The sequence below is a fragment of the Lathamus discolor genome, chromosome 8 (assembly GCF_037157495.1).
Source record: "Lathamus discolor isolate bLatDis1 chromosome 8, bLatDis1.hap1, whole genome shotgun sequence".
Taxonomy (NCBI): Eukaryota; Metazoa; Chordata; class Aves; order Psittaciformes; family Psittacidae; genus Lathamus; species Lathamus discolor.
The window spans coordinates 4,894,698-4,912,248 of record NC_088891.1 but is presented as its reverse complement, the minus strand read 5'-3'; the positions used below and the strand labels follow the sequence as shown (position 1 = coordinate 4,912,248).

Genomic DNA, 17,551 nt, shown 5'->3' with positions numbered 1-17,551 from the left:
GCATGTGCCGCAACACACCTGGTCTTTAGGAAAGAACTGGCGGTTCCACTGCAAGGGGAGCTGTAACCCTGATGTGCAAACCTCTGAGGTTGCCTCCCAGAGCTCAGAAGCACTCTTGTGTGTCTATTTCTCTTGTACTGCTGACTGAGAAGCCTATCAACATCTAGGTTCAGATACTCACTTGGGAATGGATCAGTGGGCACTTATGGTCAGTGCAAATGAGAAACAGTCGCAGTGATCACTTCTACCATGAGCTGATAAATTCCCTCGTTTTAAGTTTGCATCAAAATTTAAGATGACCAAAGCAGTTTGTAATTCAGCATCCGGTGTAACGGCATCTCTAACAGCTCAGAAGAAGAGGCGGATGCACATGGTCAGGAGTGGAAACATTTCACAGGACCCCATCTGCCAGCTTCATGCAGTACATCTGCAGGCACAGCTTCACAGTGGGACAGGGCCAGAGAGGTGGGGGTGCCCTCCATGGTACTGTGTCCTGTCACAGCAATGGAAACAACAAATGGACCTTAAGAGAAGCATACTGAAGGACATGGGAGATAAGAGAACTGATGTGCACAGACCAAAGGTCCAACTCACCCAGTGCTTTCAGATGCCCAACAGCAAGCACAGCAAAAGAGCAGGTATCATAACAGAGTATTTTACAGCACATACTCCCAGAGGGTTCCTGAACAGGGATGAGAGCAGATCATTAAGTGTAACACCCACCAATTTCCAGCTGACATCTCCTCCTTAAACCTCCTGTTCTCTCCACCCTGAAACCACCAAGCTTACAATGTGGCTTGCGAAGCAAAGCAGACGTGCTCCCAGACTGTCTTTCAGAGAATAAGCCTCTACTATGGCATGAGAAGACCCAGGGTAAACTCAGAACTCCCTCTGAGGGACATGTAGCTCCTCATACAGTCCTCATTGCCAGGCAGTTTTCTGTGAAACTCATAAAGGTTGTACCAGTTCTGACAGCGAGGTGACTCCCTTCTGCCTCCCGAACTCCAGGAACTGGGTATTTCTCAGGATCCCCTATAGTTTGTGCAGCCTCTCAGGTTCTTTGCTGCTATTCTGTTTAATTATGTATCACCAAGGTGAGACAAGGAACATGAGAGCGATATAGCAGATCACAAAAGAGAAAACAGAAAGCAGAAGCCATTCATGGCTGGCTGAACACAGGGCTGGAATTTTCTACAGAAAGTCTAGGAAGGTAGATGGGAAAGATCCTTTGGTTTAGAGGAACCCCTGGTGTTTTGCCCAGACACAAGGAGTCAGTTTAGAAAGCAGATTAATGCTGTACACAGGGATTTCTGAGCCAGCAAGCTGAGCCGTGCTTCATGCTGCAATCAGAAAAATTAAAGGCAGCAAAAGGTTACATCATCCAGGTCTTAATCCAGAGATACATGGACTAAAAAACTGTGGCACATGGTTAACTGCTTGGCTGGGTCAGAGACCTAATTTGCTCCCTGTCACTGGGGCTGTTCTCTATCATGGACCTTGTATGGGCTAATTAAGACTCTGCTCCTGGCCACTGCAAGAGTGGAACCCAGAGCATGAATCCTCTGGCACTTCTGAGTGCTGTTAGCGCTTTGCAGATAACAACAAATAATAATGATAACAACCTTTGTGTTTGAGGTCTGTGCTCAGGGTGGTTTCAGGGGTGATCAGATGTGGCAGAGAGATTGCCAAGCCAATCAGGACAGCCCCAACCAGTGCGAAAGATGCCCCAGATACAAATCTGGATGAGGAGTTATTTTTGTGCACTTTTTTACCTCCCCTCCGCCTCCAACTTCGAAGTGTTCTTGTGGATCATCCCTCTCCTGTTCTTGCACTTTAGATGCTAAACTGTGTCTTTGATGGGTCTGATTTTAGGCTTGCAAAGTACATTTGCTATTTTATGACTGATCTGCATGCACAGTTAACTTGCATGTACCTACATGGTGGCTCATGGCCATTAAGGTGCTCTCCTGCTCCTGGATTCACCTTTTCAATGCAGCTCACTTGCAAACTTACAAGGAAGGGACCATCTTGCAGTGCTTCATGTGTGGTGCACGATCCCACTTCCCTCAGGAGCATGCAGAAGCACCACTGCCACATAAATAACATTAATGATGCCACAGTGCTCACTGCATGTGCAAATCTGACACATCGTTGGGCATATATTTTGTGCATGAAATTCCACAATTGCTTTTCCAACAACATGCTCTGCTTTGTTTTATGAGATCCAGATTGATTTTTGAACCCAGCTGGAACAACTCCTATTCCGTCACATAGTAAAGAAGCTTCATTTACCTAAGTTACTACAAACATGTATTAAAGATCAGTAACATCTGGTTATTAACAATTAAAGTTTATTTGCTTGTCTGCCTTCCCTTCAGTGCTTTTAAGCTCTTTTAAGCCTGCCAGGATGGTGGCTCGTTGGCAGGCGATAGCTGTGAACACTAGATGGCACTTTGCAGCAAGAAAGGTTAAGAGCTTATGCAACTAAATTAAGACCTCATTTATTGCCCTTATTCACAGGGCAAGACTTCTTGCTCACCGTGTCCTCGCCACCTCGTTGGTGCTAATTTAGTGTTTAGTCCACAGAGAAAATTCTGATCGGCTCCCAGACAAATTCTCTTCTTCACCAAGAGATAAATCTCTGCTGATGTGATTATTCCATGATGAGCTCTAGCTTGTATTAATATCAAAGTACTTTGTGCTCTGCCTCAAGTTGGAGCATATACATGCAGCATCTGTATGATAATGACTAGGCCAAATACTCGAAAAGCTGTAACTCTTCCTCCTGATTAAAATACAAAAACGGACCCTGCAGTGACCTTGTTGCAATTTACCAAACTGCAGCATCAGAAAACCAGGGTGGGGCTTCAGGTTTATAGATTCCTCCTGCCTTTCATACCATGCCGTGTCTGGTACTTATTGGATCAGTTCAAAGGGCCAGATGTTGTCCTTTGTTAGTGCTTGGAATTCCCCGGCCCAAGGGGAGCTGAGCGATGCTGTGTTACTCACAGCCATGCCACGACGGAGCAAAGAGAAGACAGTCCAGCCCAGCAGAAAGGACTCCTCCGGAAGCAGTAACAAGGAGACATGCAGGTTTCCCATAGGAAAAGCTGAGGACAAGGAGCTGCCCTTTTCCCTGCTGACACCTGGAGCTTGCAGAGGGCCAGCATTCATGTGAACGTGGCTCCTTTTATTTATCCCTGAGGCTACACTGGAACAGTAACCCACAGCCAGCTTCAGCCTGCCTTGCAGAGCAGGTACGTGAACATCTGGTCTGGAGCATCCTCTTCTTCTCCTGGAAGCTGAGGTTTCACCCCACCCTCTCTCAAGCCTGGCCTCCAGGCAGCACCCAGCCCTACAAGTGCCCTGCAAGCAGGGCAGGAAAACGGGCTGAAGCCACAGTAAACAACTTGCTGCTGTCTATTTAGGTGCAAGGGTAAATGGCCATCGATTACACAGTAAATGTGATATGTAGAAGGCTTAAGGATGCCCTCAAGAAGCAGAAGGAGCTGCAAAAGCCCATCCTCCCAACATGTGAGTTCCTCTGCACAGAGCTTGGTCCCCACAGCATGTTCCAGGGTGCCACACCAATGCCAGATCAGCACTTATACGGCAGTAAAGGCAGAGCTGGCGAGCGCCGGCTGTACACCCAGAAGAGCAGAAAGGCTGTGTTCTGCTGTTCAGCATACAAACAGCCACACCACAGCCTTTCCTGGCCCTTCTTCACCTCTTCCTCCAGCATCTCCCAGGTAACATCCAGGGTAAACCTCCCACTAGTGCTACTTCACCTGTTCTGGAAACCTTTTCATTCCTTTTATAGCTGTTATTCCTTTAGATGGAGCACCCACCTTAGCTGTCAACTGTTTCTACTCCCTTAGAGCAGCAGTGCTCCTGCCCAGCCTGGTCTTTCCCAAGGTCACAGCTACTTTCAACACACACCATGACCTTCCCACCTTTCACAGTTTTAGCTTACTCTTTTAAAATAAAGATTTCTACATTTTTAAAGTCATTACCTGGATTATGTATTCGTCCTCTTATCTGCACAGCTTCCCCTTATTCCAGAAAGAGCTGGATGATTCTCAAGAACAATTACAGTTTCTGATGCTACCACAAATACTGTCCTCCTCTAATTCAGTAGTTTCAGTTCACATTAGTCTCTCTTTGTTCTGCTTTAATATCATTTTCCAGCTCCTCAGACAAATTCCAGGCAAACTGAAGAGGACTTTTGTCTAAGGACTGAATAAACATCTTAAATTGTACCCTAGCCACACAGCCATGGCTGAACAGCACCAGTAACTACCAGCACGCTGCTGCTGGCCTCCACTGTTGGTGTTGGCTTCATCAGAGATGGCTGAGACAATGAAACAGAGCAGGCTGATAACAAAAAGGCGCTGGCCTGGTGCCTAGATGGGGGCCACACATCATTGGCACCAGTCCAACATGGGACCAGCCTGGCTAACCAGCTGGAAGCAGGACGCAGCGGACTGATGGGGCTGGCTTGGCAAGATGCTCACTGCTGACACCTAATGCTCACAGCCTCCCATAAAACACCCAAAAAGGGCCTCATCCAGCACAGTCTCTGCTTAAAGAACCCTTCCAAACCAACCAACAGATCATAGCATATTCTTCCTCTCTTCCTCCTCACAGACTACAGCCTTATTAACCTAATAAAGACACTTCAGTCTCCTTTCAGTTCAGGAGAATTCTCCCCATTGTTTCCACAGAAATCTCTTGGGATATGCTGCCAACAGCATGTTTGCTGTCGCATTCCAAGTTGCTTGAAATAACAAAGAATTATCTGTACAATTAAGATCAGGCTGTACAATTTAGATATGTGCTTTAAAAGAGTTATTATTCTCTGCCAGAGATGTATTGTTCTTCCCCATTTAATTTTATTTACTTTTTTAGTGGATGCAACAGTTATGCTGTCATTTATCGGAGAAGAAGGAAACAGCAGCTGCAGAGCTGCGTATATAAAATAAACATGATGTGGATGAAGCTATTGGAAGCTCAGATTTCAAGGAGGAGAAGGGGGAGGACTGCTTTTAATAAGATCTCATGTCAGTAAAGTTGTGAGATGGAACGGCAGGGTCTTACCCTATTAAAAATCAGAGTGGTAACAAATTCCTTTCTTTAATGAAAGCACGGTGTTACCCGCATGCCCATAGACAGAGGCCTTAATTTAAAAAGTAAAAAGCAATTTGGTCATTCATGTTCAGACGTCGTCGGGCGCTCCGCAGAGCATGCCGAACACACTCAGTTCTTCTTAACCCTTTGGCTGCGAGACCCATACAGAACAGGAGAGGCAAAGCCAGGCTCTATTTATCCTGTCGAACAGGACTCTTTTCCTCTATCCGATTCCAGGAAGGCAGGTGGGAGGCCGGCATTCTGCTCCCACCTCTGACGCTGCTTTGTTGTGTTAGCTCGGGTGAAGCGTTTCATTCGCCATCAGTACAAACACAGATGCTAATGCTGTCAACGGCTGCTACTTGTTTGTTTATTCATCTGTATTAAGCTGGTGAGTAGGAACCCCCCGAGTACAACAGCTCCAGAGCAGAGCCAGCTGCAGTGGTGTTCCCCAATAGGACATCACATGCTGTGACACGTATCTGCCCCATCCCTCACACACACCTGGCAGGATGCCTGGAGTGCTCTGAGCATGTGCAGGCTGTGAAAGGTCTGTCCTAAGGTAAGCAGAGGCAAATGCATACTGGGGCTTGGTGGCCTGACCCTCACAGCCCAGTGTAAGGGGGGGACAGTGGTTGTCGGGTGCCTGCACCTCCCACCTGCATGCACCTCACACCATGCATCACAGCCGAGGGGCACAGGGAGCCAGGGCAGCCACGCACAAAATCAGGTTGGATTAACAACCTTATTGCAGGTGGTTTATAATAAAGCCAAAAGCATTTTGTAATGGAGCTAGATTCACCCACAGGTGGTAACAGTAATAACACACATGCTCCTGTGGTATATCACTGTCTGCTCAAGCGGCACCTCTTTCAAGATGGAGCTGCACAAGCTCAGGACGACTCCAAAACAACCAACCACCATGCACACACACACAGGCAGTTCTATTGCAGGCATTATTTCAAGTAATAGCATAATTGTGCAAAATATGTATTTTCTATAATTGTATAATCAGCATGTAATTATATAGAGTAGAAAATATAAACATATGTTTACCAGGTGAATGCATTTATTATTCAAATATAAATTTCAGTGGTAACTGCAGTAGCATCAGTCTGTACGTGTGTGTGCAATTAATAGAGGATTAGAAGGAAATCTGTTGCATTTGGATAAATACCTGATACAGCCCAAGCCACCTCTGCAGTAGGACTGAGAGATCACAGTGACAACACTGTAAAGGCACGAGCAGACTTCAGCGTTACATCTGCATTAGAGGCCTGCCACCAGTTTGAAGGATCTCTCATTCATTCTGCTGAAAACCACAGCAGAAACAAAAGGAAATAGCTGGAGCTTCCTTTACAGAGTTGCAGCTGCACCATGAGACCTCCTCGTACAAGGAGCCCAGCGACCACCACATCTGACACTAGAGCTCACGAAATCACCATCTAGCCCTCCTTAGACCCAACAATCTGACCTGATAAAAAGTAGTACAGAAATTCTTAAGGAAAAGTGTTCGATCTTTGACCTTTCACTCCTGCTCCTCCTGACGTCAGCTGTAGTTGGCCACTGGAGGCAAAATTAGGCCTTTAAGGGTTTATGTCTCATCTAGAAGAGCCATATTCCAGCAAAACAAACCCATTAGCCTAAGCATCTTCCAAGAGAAATATTTTATCATATGGAACAGCTCAGGGATTCAGTCTTCAATGAGGACTGTGCTTCGATCACAGATGGGATCTTGGGAACTGCACTAAATCACAGATGGTATATTTCTTCCTATCATTCACAAAATGGGCTATTTCCACTGCTTGCTGGGTTTTCTTCCCTTCTCTGGTTTTTATATTTTGCACATGGCAATTGCAACACGGATACAATTTTTTAAAAGGGCCCTTGAAAACATTTTCTTTTAATGATGCATGTAATCTTTCCTCTTCAAGAAATCTAACACCAAAATGTCATTTTTTTCAGAAATTAAAACATACTTAATTTCAATAGCATTGCATTTATGGTTTATATGCTTTGCTTATTTATCTTCTCTGCCATTTCTGTTTCCTTGGATAAGCTCAACATTCCCTTGTTATCTCTTGAAATACTGCATCAGCCATGAGCTACTGCCTAGACCGAGACACGGCAGCTTCTGCTGCTGCCCACTCATGGGCCATGGGCAACTGGTGGATCACACATTCATCCTCCTTACAGTCTGTGTTATCCTAATTCTGAATCACAACCAGCTGAAGACGGCAGCAAAGCCCAAATTCACACCATCCACTCCAGTCCTTGACTGGGGAGATGTATTTAGGCATCTATAAAATCCCTGTGCACTTAAAGAAAGAGTATGGAAGGAGGGAAGGGGGAGGACAGAAAGGAGCATCCCCTGGCACATCACATTCTTTGGAGCAGCTTCTGTCTGTTGTCTATGTAGGGAGCCTAAGGCAGACAGGTACTTCACCAAAGTTAGGGAAGGGAAAAGAATTTGGACATCCTCCAAACAACTTAGCCTTAAAACAACAGATGGAAACAGAGAGATATGGGGGTCCACAAACAGTCAATGAGATTGTGATATGAGTTTGCATAATACACGCCCAGCTCTGCACATCAGTGCATCTCCTCTTTCTAGCTGCTAAGTGACAGCAAAAAAAAAGCCAAAATTACATCTAATACTTTTCTGAAATTGCTTCATTGCTTTTCCATGTAAACTGCTGCTATAGTAGGCACAGAGTTTTATTTGTTTGCTGGCAGGAGAGGAGGACAGCCTATACAATATGAATAGGAGAAAAGGCAGCTATGAGCAAATCTCTCTGTTCAGCCACGATCCAAAAAGATTCAGAGCTCCACATGTTGCTATCAGTACAGTAACAACTGGGCTTCTACCAGCATCATGCTGTGATCCAACCTCTGGGGATCCTCTTCTATATCCATTTAACTTTTCCACCTCATTTGCTATCACAAGATGCTCAAATGCTGTTGTCATTTTGCTTCTGTTTTGTATTTACTGATGTTATCAAATATTACACTTCACTGGAGGGTAATCTAGACAGCATTTCATGTCCTCTTCAATACGGAACTATTCAAACACTCGTGTCAGCCCCAGAGCTGAACAGCAAATCAAACCAAGACTCCATGCAAGGCAATGGTAATTGTTCCACTTGGCTTTGAATCAGCCTTTTGAAGAGTATTTCTAATTCACACTGAATCAGGATTTAATAATCCTTTGGCACAGAGAAGAGGTCAATATTGTGATGACAATAAATCATGCTCAGGCTGAGTAGGCATTTGTCACTTAACAATAGCTGTGTTTTCGGTGTCTTGTGCCCATCTTCCTGACTCTCAGAAAATGCCCTCAGTGATACCTCAGGGTCACAGACCAGGATTTTGATCCACCCAAGAGTAGCTCCAAGCCCTACCATCAATGCTGGTGCCTCCAATGTGAGCACACTTAACCAGCATGCTCTAATTCTACAACCTCACCTCAAATCCTTGCCAACGTATGGCTCTCGCAGACCTTTATTAGGGGAAAATGCATGCCCAACACAAGGTCTCAGAGGGAGAGCAGCCATATTTGCCACCTCAGATTTCACAGCACTCACCCAATACAAACACACAGCATGATAAAAAGCCTGACAACAGGGCTGCCCCCATACTACATCACAGCAAAGGCCCAGTGTCCTGTCTTTGCTGGGTCCAGTGCCCACTAGATGGTCTCCTGCTTTCTGTCAATCAGAAATTAGGGTCTTCTTGGATGAGGGGTTGCTTCTGAAGCACCATGTTCCCGGGCCAGGAAAGCGTCTTTCCTCATTTTGCTTCTCATTTACCGTATTTCTGTTGTTGGTCCCTGAGTTTTCCCCATTACTTGCTCTACTACTTAAACATGCATGGTGTGAAATAGTATTTATTTTGCTGTTGCAGCTCTGCCTTGTAGAGAAGAGGTGCTGTACTATCGATCTGGTATCCTTTTTGGCCAACAGGTGAGAAAAGCCAGGAAAGTGGCCAGGCATCTGTGTGTTTCACTTAGCATCATAACCAGGATGCCAAATGACGTGTACAGTCTTCTGACTGCATCTCTAAAAGCTCCACAGCTGGAATGGATACTGCTCTTGGATTTTAACACTCATGCACCCTCTCCCATACGGCCCAACTATTCAGCCTTTACGAGGGTGAAGTGGGTATGAGCCTAAACGGTTCAGATGCAGGGAGTCTGTAGTCATGCCACACATGATTTAGTGAGTAACTGATGCAAGGCAAAATGATGGCAGAGCTCTGTGATCTAGCAGCTGTGCAAACAGGCTAGAGAATATCAAATTCAGGAAGCTGTATCTCCAGGAAAGCATTTAAAAAAAGAAAAGATCCCTAGTGCCACATCTGGTGGCATCAAATTGTCATTATGACATGGTATTTAAGATGATTAAATGAGTTTATTGCCTAGTAAGAACCTTGGAGTTTGCTTAAACTACTGTGCATTAAAAGGATGTAACACTTTAAATGATATTCTGACAAAGTACTGCCTAAACAGATCATTATCTTTGAGGAACACACACGTATGAACATCAGCATATGTGTATATGGAAATAAATATATCAATAGGAAGATGAATAGAACTGCACATCTACATACACATATATTTAACGATACACTACAGGAGACTCACATGTTGTTAGAGCTATCTTCTGGAGAAATTCGTTCACCCCCTTGCTGCTGCTGTCTTCTACACCTCATACAGCCATCTAGCAGGTAAGATTTCTGTCCACCTTAATTACTTCTCACTTAGGGCACTGAATCAATGGGTGGTTTTGAAACAAAGGATTCAGTGACTAAAAACAGCCTGAGAAAGTGCCTGAGAAAGGTTACTGATTATAGATGACTTCTAAGAAAAGGTGTCCCGCAAAAGAAAATGTGTTTCTTTTCTAGTGGAATATTTTTAATGTGACTTAGTGTTTCTCTCACCTTTAGTTCCTGGAACAGTTCTCATTTCCTCTGAATGTTCTGACTCCTTATCTCAGGCCCTTTCAGTGTGCTGATTTTAAATTCAACCTGGTTAATTCAAATTCAAGGCACGTGGCTCCTGAAGTCTTTCACCATCTTCAGATTACAACAGAATGGGGCTGTTAACGGTGTGGGGTTTTGTCAGTGAGGAAGAGTGCAAACTTCTTTTTACACTTATTCCTTTCTTACTAGATTGACATGACACACTGCAAGCCAGTCAGACAATCTTGCTTTGGGTGTCTGACTCAGATGGTTCTCTCTCCACTGACTGCATACAGAAGGGAGGTTTCTGACTAGAGGTGCTCTGACATGCACCTGGGATAGATGTCTTAAGTGAAAAAACCAGATCACCTGCGAAATCATATACTGGTGCAGATTTGTCCAACCAGTCAATCTCCTGAACAACTCCATCAAGTCACTATGAGCTTTTCCATCATCTGTGGCCATTTTCCACCATCAATACGTTTGTCTTTTAGCATGCGAATAAAGTGTCAAAGCATAGTCTGCCTCTGCAAGGCAACTCTGTGTGCACGTAGCACACAAGTAAAAAAGGCATTTTCCTCTGTTCCAGCCTGACTTAGCTGTTTAGATGCCAGAACTGACCTACACAGAGTAGCAGGGAGCTGCACACATCACAACTAAGCCCTGAGACCTCCGCAGTGCTGTGCCTACCCTGTCAGTGCAGAGCTGTGTATGCCTGCCCTTGGGCCTCTTGCTGACATCCCCTCCACATGGTATCACCACACAGCTCAGGGCTGGCTCTTACTGGGATTCTGCCCCATACATTTACATCTTTGACTTTAATTTCTATGTATCTATAACAAATAATATTAATTCTTTTCCCTTATCAAACTCCATCTCTTACAAAGCAGAAAGGAAGCTGGAGCTTGTTTCTTCTGAAAGCAAGTCAGCTTCATTTCAAAATGGGAAGGGGTCTTCAACAGCCAAAGGGTTGTTTTATTCTTCTTTTTCTTTTCCCCAATAAGGGCTGGATAGTGAATAATTGGAAGAGGGAAAAAAATCACCTCAGGTTGTATATTGCCACTTCCTCTTGCATTGCAGTTAATGCAAACCTTTGATTAGCCTGCTGAAGAGACCACACATTCAATAATTTGAAGCAAAAGGTTAATGGTGTTATTACAACTATTATCCCTTTTAAAATCATTATCCTCTTGTTTTTTATGTCTATATTACCTTCACCTTTCCATGAACCCACTTTACCAGCTGTTTCCCTCTGTCATAAAGTTTGCTGAACATCATCCTAGGAATAGGATAAATGCCATGTTTTATCAATCAAGCCTAAGGGAATTCTCAGCTTCTCATAACCCAAACTGTAAAGGGAGATTATTACGAAGTTTCTATTTTGATTTTTAAATTGGCCATGAGTGAAATATACACTTAATGTCAAGGTGCAAAATGTTGCAATTATGACACCATTTTCTTTGGCAAGTTTTACAGAGCAGCAAAGTGTGAAAACTGAAGGCTTAGAAAAGACTGATCAATTGTAATTAACTTTAAATTGGTTATTTGTTAGGAGGACAAATAGTCCAAGCAAAAATGCAGCATGACCAAACCAAAGATAAAGTACTAAATGGAGGTGATAACCAGACCTATTTCTAAAGCATCTTCCCAACTTAGGAGGCTAAATCCTACTGACTTTCAGGAAGCCTTATGCTCCTATCCCTCATAATGGAAAATGTGAATTAACTTCCTTAATTTTCAGAGTAACATTGACCTAAATCCATAGCACTGTCTGAGATGTATCTGAAAATACTCCTTCTATGTTCTTCAGCTCCTGTGGACACCAACAGTCAGTCTCCATCAGTTACATATCGAGCCCAAGATTTAACATTGGGCCTAGAAGAAATTGTCTACACAAAAGAAATTTCCAGTGAACTATTAGTTAAGTAAAACAATAAAACGTGGAGGAAATTAAAGGCCTTAAAGCAATCAAGTTTTGTAAGTGCTCAGACTTCATTATGCCACATAAAAATATCACTCTTTTCCTGGAATTTGGAAAGAATCTGTTCCTGATAATGCCTTGATATGAAAACACATTCTTTGCAGAATGGCAACAGTGCAGCATTTTCTGAGCTCTTAGTAAAAATAAATGAAGTGCTCTGTGATTGCTTCCTTTGAACACGGAAAATACAGGTAGCGCATACTAATGTTTTCCAACAATAGCCTTTATCAGGGAAAAGCTGTGATGTGGACAGATATTTAAGCAGAACAAAATGCAGGCTCTGCCTATGGCATTTTTATAATTATGGACACACAGGAGAAGTTAACGCCTGTACAACTTCGAGCAGTGGTGGCAGCAGAAGTGAGACATTTTCTTTTTCTCTTTTTTAAATTCTGACTATTTTGCTCCCAACTTCTGTGTGGCAATTCAAGAAATAAAAAAGGGTGAAATTTGCCACATGAAAGATGTAATAAGAAGCAAATTCCCACTACAAAAGTCCCATGATTGACGTGGTCTTGTCATTATCATTGAAAATAATCTTCCGGTGTGTTAGAATGACAAGAGGATGTGTAATGTTATTCTGATACAAGAAAAGACTGTGTACATTCATTGATCCAAGGAATTCTAATTCACCCCATGCAGGAAGATAAGAATCACCACAGCAGGCAGTTAAGAGTCCATCTAGCCCCATATCCTGGCTCTGACAATGCCTAATACTTCATATTTCAGAAGAAAGTGTCAAAACAGCAGCTTCATTGTGAGCACTTCTAAAACTGAACAATATTAATAGTAGATGTGTTCTTATCTCCTGGGCTTTTCACGGCTTGCTGACCATTACTGGCTTCCACAACAACAGTTACCATAGCAAGTGAGTTTTATGGGTGTTTTCTTTTCCTTTTATACATATATATTTATGCATACGTGTGTACAGGCATGTCTGTAACACAGATAATACATACACATGCAATAACTGAAATGACAGAAAATCCTAACCTTCTTTTAAAAAGAAATACAGGCTTAAGCAGCTATTTCCAGCCCAGCTTTTTCATCTGTTTTAATCACAGCTTGAACTGGTTACTGACAAATTTCCCCAAGAAATGTTTAATTATTTTTAATTGTGGTGAATCCATTAATGGTTTTTAAAAGCCACCAGTTTAAACACAGAGTCCCAGGTTTGGGGAAACCAGCCTCAGGCATAACAGATTCAACTTCTTCAGCTTCTCAAAGGAAGGGTGATAACTCTTGGTAGATAGCTAAAAAAGATCAGTAATAGGAATGATTCAACCTCATGGAAATCAGCAGAATTACTTACTATTTAGAAACTAATAATGTCTGCCTTGAATTAAGACACTATTTCCTTGACGAAAGATGAATAAAACCCAGAGGTGAGTAGAAAGAGCAGCGGTGTTGCCATGTCCTGGAACCCTTGTGGCAAGATTCAGTATCTTTCTAGGATGCATGCTCTTATCCAGTGTTTGTGAGTCTTTCCTTGTACACACATGAAGGGGAGGAAGATGTGATTCAAAACATCCTGGTCTCCCCAGGGCCTACAGAATGATTTGAGAGAGATTTCGATTCACTTCCATAATGGGACGTGCTCATAAAAGATGCAGCTCTACCCTAAGATAGTAATTATAATCAGATTTCATGCCTTGCAGCATCAGCTGGTTACTCATGAATATAAGAGGATTTTTTTCCCCTAGATTTGTCAGTCAGCTTCCATTGCTGGGGTGTTCTACCTCCCTCCAAAGCACTGGAGGCAGAAGCTCCATGTGCTCTGGGATACCAGGAATATCCTTGGATGATCTGGTGACATGCCTTGCCTACAAGTCCAAGGTTATTCTGGTCATCAGATTTTAGGGCAAGGTTGTAAGGAGCTGGCTTATTTTGGGGCATATTTGCTTTTTTGACACCTTCTGCCATCCAGAGTTGATTTCTTATGGGAGCATGTGAGGAGACCCCACCTCCCCACACCTTATCAGTGATAGTGCCCTGCTTTCATTTGTTCTTTTCTGTACCAGGCACTGCAGTTACATGACATCTGAAATACTGGCTTGGCCTTTAAGCTTGAGCAAAAGCATGCAAGGAAAACTTAGGAAAGCTGTGATATTGGGTTAGCTTGAGTAGGTGGACTTAACTCTGGGCAGGTACTACGAAACTCCAAACCCTCCCTCAGAGTTACGAGGGAAGAGGTTCCATGTCATGGAGCATGTGGCTACTCCATAGGAGGTCGACTATCTGAACGGATCTGTACAATTTCCCTAACATCACCCTTTCTCTTATAACACCTAACAACCTGACATCAAGTGTAAGCATCTCACAACACAAACATATTTTTAAGGACATACTGTGTTTGTATTGCAAATCATGCTGAAATAGCAGTAAAAACCAAGTATCACTGGTTTAAGTTAAATCATGTGTTCCCATCCACAGAGCTCAACTGGAATCCCACCTGCTTCAGGTCCTACCAGGCACTCATGTTAGCTCAGATTGCTGACTCCACTTTCCATCCATCATAACTCTTACTCTGTATTCCCTTCTAGCATAAAGCATTCCACTACCTCCATTTTGGCTGAAGTAATACCTTTCTCAAGCCCAGGCAACAACAGCAGCCATCAGAAGTGGTGGTGTGAGAAATAAAGCTCCATGTGGAGCACCTCTCCATCTGCTAATGGCATTGTTGGGCCATGCCAAGAGCCAAACATCCACAAGGGTGACTGCTACAACTAGATGCTCTCCAACAGATATCTTTACAACTTTTGGAACTATCTTCACAAGGATTCTGGATGTGCCATCTGTATTTTCTCAGAGATAATACTACTACGCTTGGTGTGAACTGGTAAGGCCACAAGGCACACATTCCTGTTTACAGGAATGCTCTATGAAAAGATGTGTTCAGATCCAGGCATGCACTTCCCTTCAGTGTGAGGTTTTCTGGTATGAGATTTGGGTTCATCCCAAGTTCAAAATTTTTCAGCTTAAATTAACAGAAAGGCACTTTACAAAGCCCTCAAAACCCTCAAATTACAGCCCATAGCAAGAACCAGCTAAAGCAGCACATAACTAAGAACCCAAATGAATTTGCTAATTCCCCTTTCCCTTTCTGGCTATTCATTCCCTTGAGCTGGAACACCAAACCACGATCCACACATGAATAATGCAGCCTCTGTTTCAGAGTTGATTCAACAACAGAAATCTGTATCCTCCCTCTGTGTCAGATATTTATAGGAGTATTTCTGACCACCTTGCTTTGAAGTCACTCACTGAAATGCAGAGGGGTACACGTTACAATTGTAGGAAGCTCTTCCTCCACAGCAGCACTTCCAGAAGGCCACTCTAATCGTGCAGGCGCCACTAACCCCGATAAATCTTTCTGTCCTCAGGGGACACCAGGATGAAGTGATGTTCTAACCACATCCATTTTTCTCTACTCACGCTCCTTGCAGAGCCCGCAGCAGCTGTAACATCCAAAGCCCCCCTGAAGCAGTTCTCTGATGCCCAACTGAGCACTGATTTAGACCACTTTTATGTGAGCCGAAAGAGATTCTGCAATCTCATTCATTATATAAATATTTAAGCAAACAACAGGTCTCTAATGTTTACTTTACTAGTGCATGAAACAACATGATGGTCCATCAGATACTAGGATGCAATCCCAGTGTGCTGGACTAGGAACTGGTGGGGGGACCCTTGTTCTGTGGGCAGGCTTGCTGCCACCACCTCACTCAAGTGTCCAGCTGGAGGTGAGGGGGAAGGTCCTGGCACTGTGCGGCCCCTGAAAGCAGACAGAATCCCTTGCAGTTTGCACCACAACCTTTTCCTCCACCCCAGCCTCTCAGCCCAGGGATAAGACACACTTTTCCCACCCTTTGGAAGGTAAGGATACGGTAGGAGGCAGCTGTAAGAACCAAGAACTCAGTGCATGAGCCTTGACAGTTTGGGTCTCAGTCATCAACCTAGTGCAACCTACTCCTCTGTCCTTCTTCTGCCTCAGATTTCCTACATCAGCTATCCTACTGTCATTTGTGGTTTTCCATTTCCAGACATAACCTTATAACAAGATTGGTCTTCTGACCTTCAAAGTGAAGGTGCTTTGTCTGGTGGGCTGTGTGAACAAACACCTGCCCAGATAAAACCTGTGCCTTTAGATTCCTGGGCCTGTATCTCATATTTGTGTTTCTCAACATACGACATACAGCAGGAGTCTTAAAAATCTGCTTACTGGTGTTTTACACACTGGGAGTAGTGACACATCAGACTAGCTGGGCACTGTGTTTGCAACAGCCCTTGGAAAACCACCTCTGGCTCCCTGAAAGCTCCTATCTGTAAATGTCACTTAATTGTCTAAGAAAAATTTGGCTGACCTTTCAATTACTGGTAATAGAATAAAAGCAATAAAAGAGTGTACGTGACAGCAAGTGTCACCAATAGCCATTTGCTGCCTTCTTGTGCTGACTGGGAGCACCAGGGAAAATTCACAGCCCACTCCAGGGCTACTTTTTCAGCACAGCACCAACACAAGTGCAGGAAATAGGGGAAGAAAGGAATCATCTCACATTCCTCCCTGTCCTGATTCCACAAACAAACTCAGAAACAGGATTTCTGAATATCTGGGGAAAAAAAGGTCCTATATTCAGAGGGAACTTAAGAATCCCTCAGCGTTTTCAGGGTAAACATTGCTCTCACCCAACCGCTTTGTAACACGAAGTAGTTGATACTATTTGCAGCTGAAGTAGGAGGTACATGGACAAACCCTCCCTACTGTGCAGAGGGAAGGTCAGGATGGAACTGACACGCTGTTCACTGCCTTTGTAAGACCTTCATTCAAGCAGAGCAAGCAGAGCCTATCTCATGGCTCCGCCACTGAACTCAGCCACTGATTTTTTGCCTGTTGTGTTTGGTACTTGATAAGACACTTGAACGGATGTTATAGTACAGCAATCTCAAATATGAAACCCAGTTTGTAAATTAGCTGTTAGCAACACTTCTCAAAGTCCTCCTCCAGCAGCAGAAATAGCTGTTCACTCTAAACTGACAATCTATTGATTAAAGATCAGAAAGGCTTAGTTGGCAAACTCCTTGTGCTGGTGCCTGACTCACGATTAAGAGCTCTCTCTCAGTTCTCTTCAAGCAGGAAGAAGACAGCAAATACTGATCAAGTTTTTCACTTCCTTCCCAGTCACCCCTGGGATTCCTGAAAAACAGAGACGACCTTGGCAGAGATCACTGTTGCTAAGACAACTTGGTATCTTGTATATTCCTCAAAAATGGTTATTTGTGTATCATTTATGTATTAGGTCCTTCTTGCTGTGGAAACTTGGAACCTATATGATAACATTTAAAACACTTCTGGCAGGTTCAAGACCCGCTAGCCTATTTTCAATATGTGCACTGAAATGAGTTAAAAAATATTACTACATGTAGAAACTTACACTGTCTAAACTTACACCATCTAAATTCAGTGATCTCACCGCAGCAGCCATT

The 17,551-nt window shown here is 43.6% G+C and overlaps 1 long non-coding RNA gene across 7 annotated transcripts in view; it reads right to left on the bottom strand.

Moving 5' to 3' along the window:
• The window catches only part of LOC136018622 (uncharacterized), a 54,829-nt gene that overhangs the window by 28,827 nt on the left and 8,451 nt on the right, over window positions 1-17,551 (bottom strand). The window contains exons 2-3 of one of the 7 annotated variants that reach the window (XR_010614502.1): window positions 595-682; window positions 182-493 (exon numbers count right to left, since the gene is read on the bottom strand). The exons of 5 other annotated variants lie outside the window; for them this stretch is intronic. This is a non-coding gene — a long non-coding RNA (uncharacterized LOC136018622). The remainder of the gene's footprint in view (window positions 1-181; window positions 494-594; window positions 683-17,551) is intronic. One more of the 7 variants, XR_010614506.1, reaches the window with a different exon arrangement.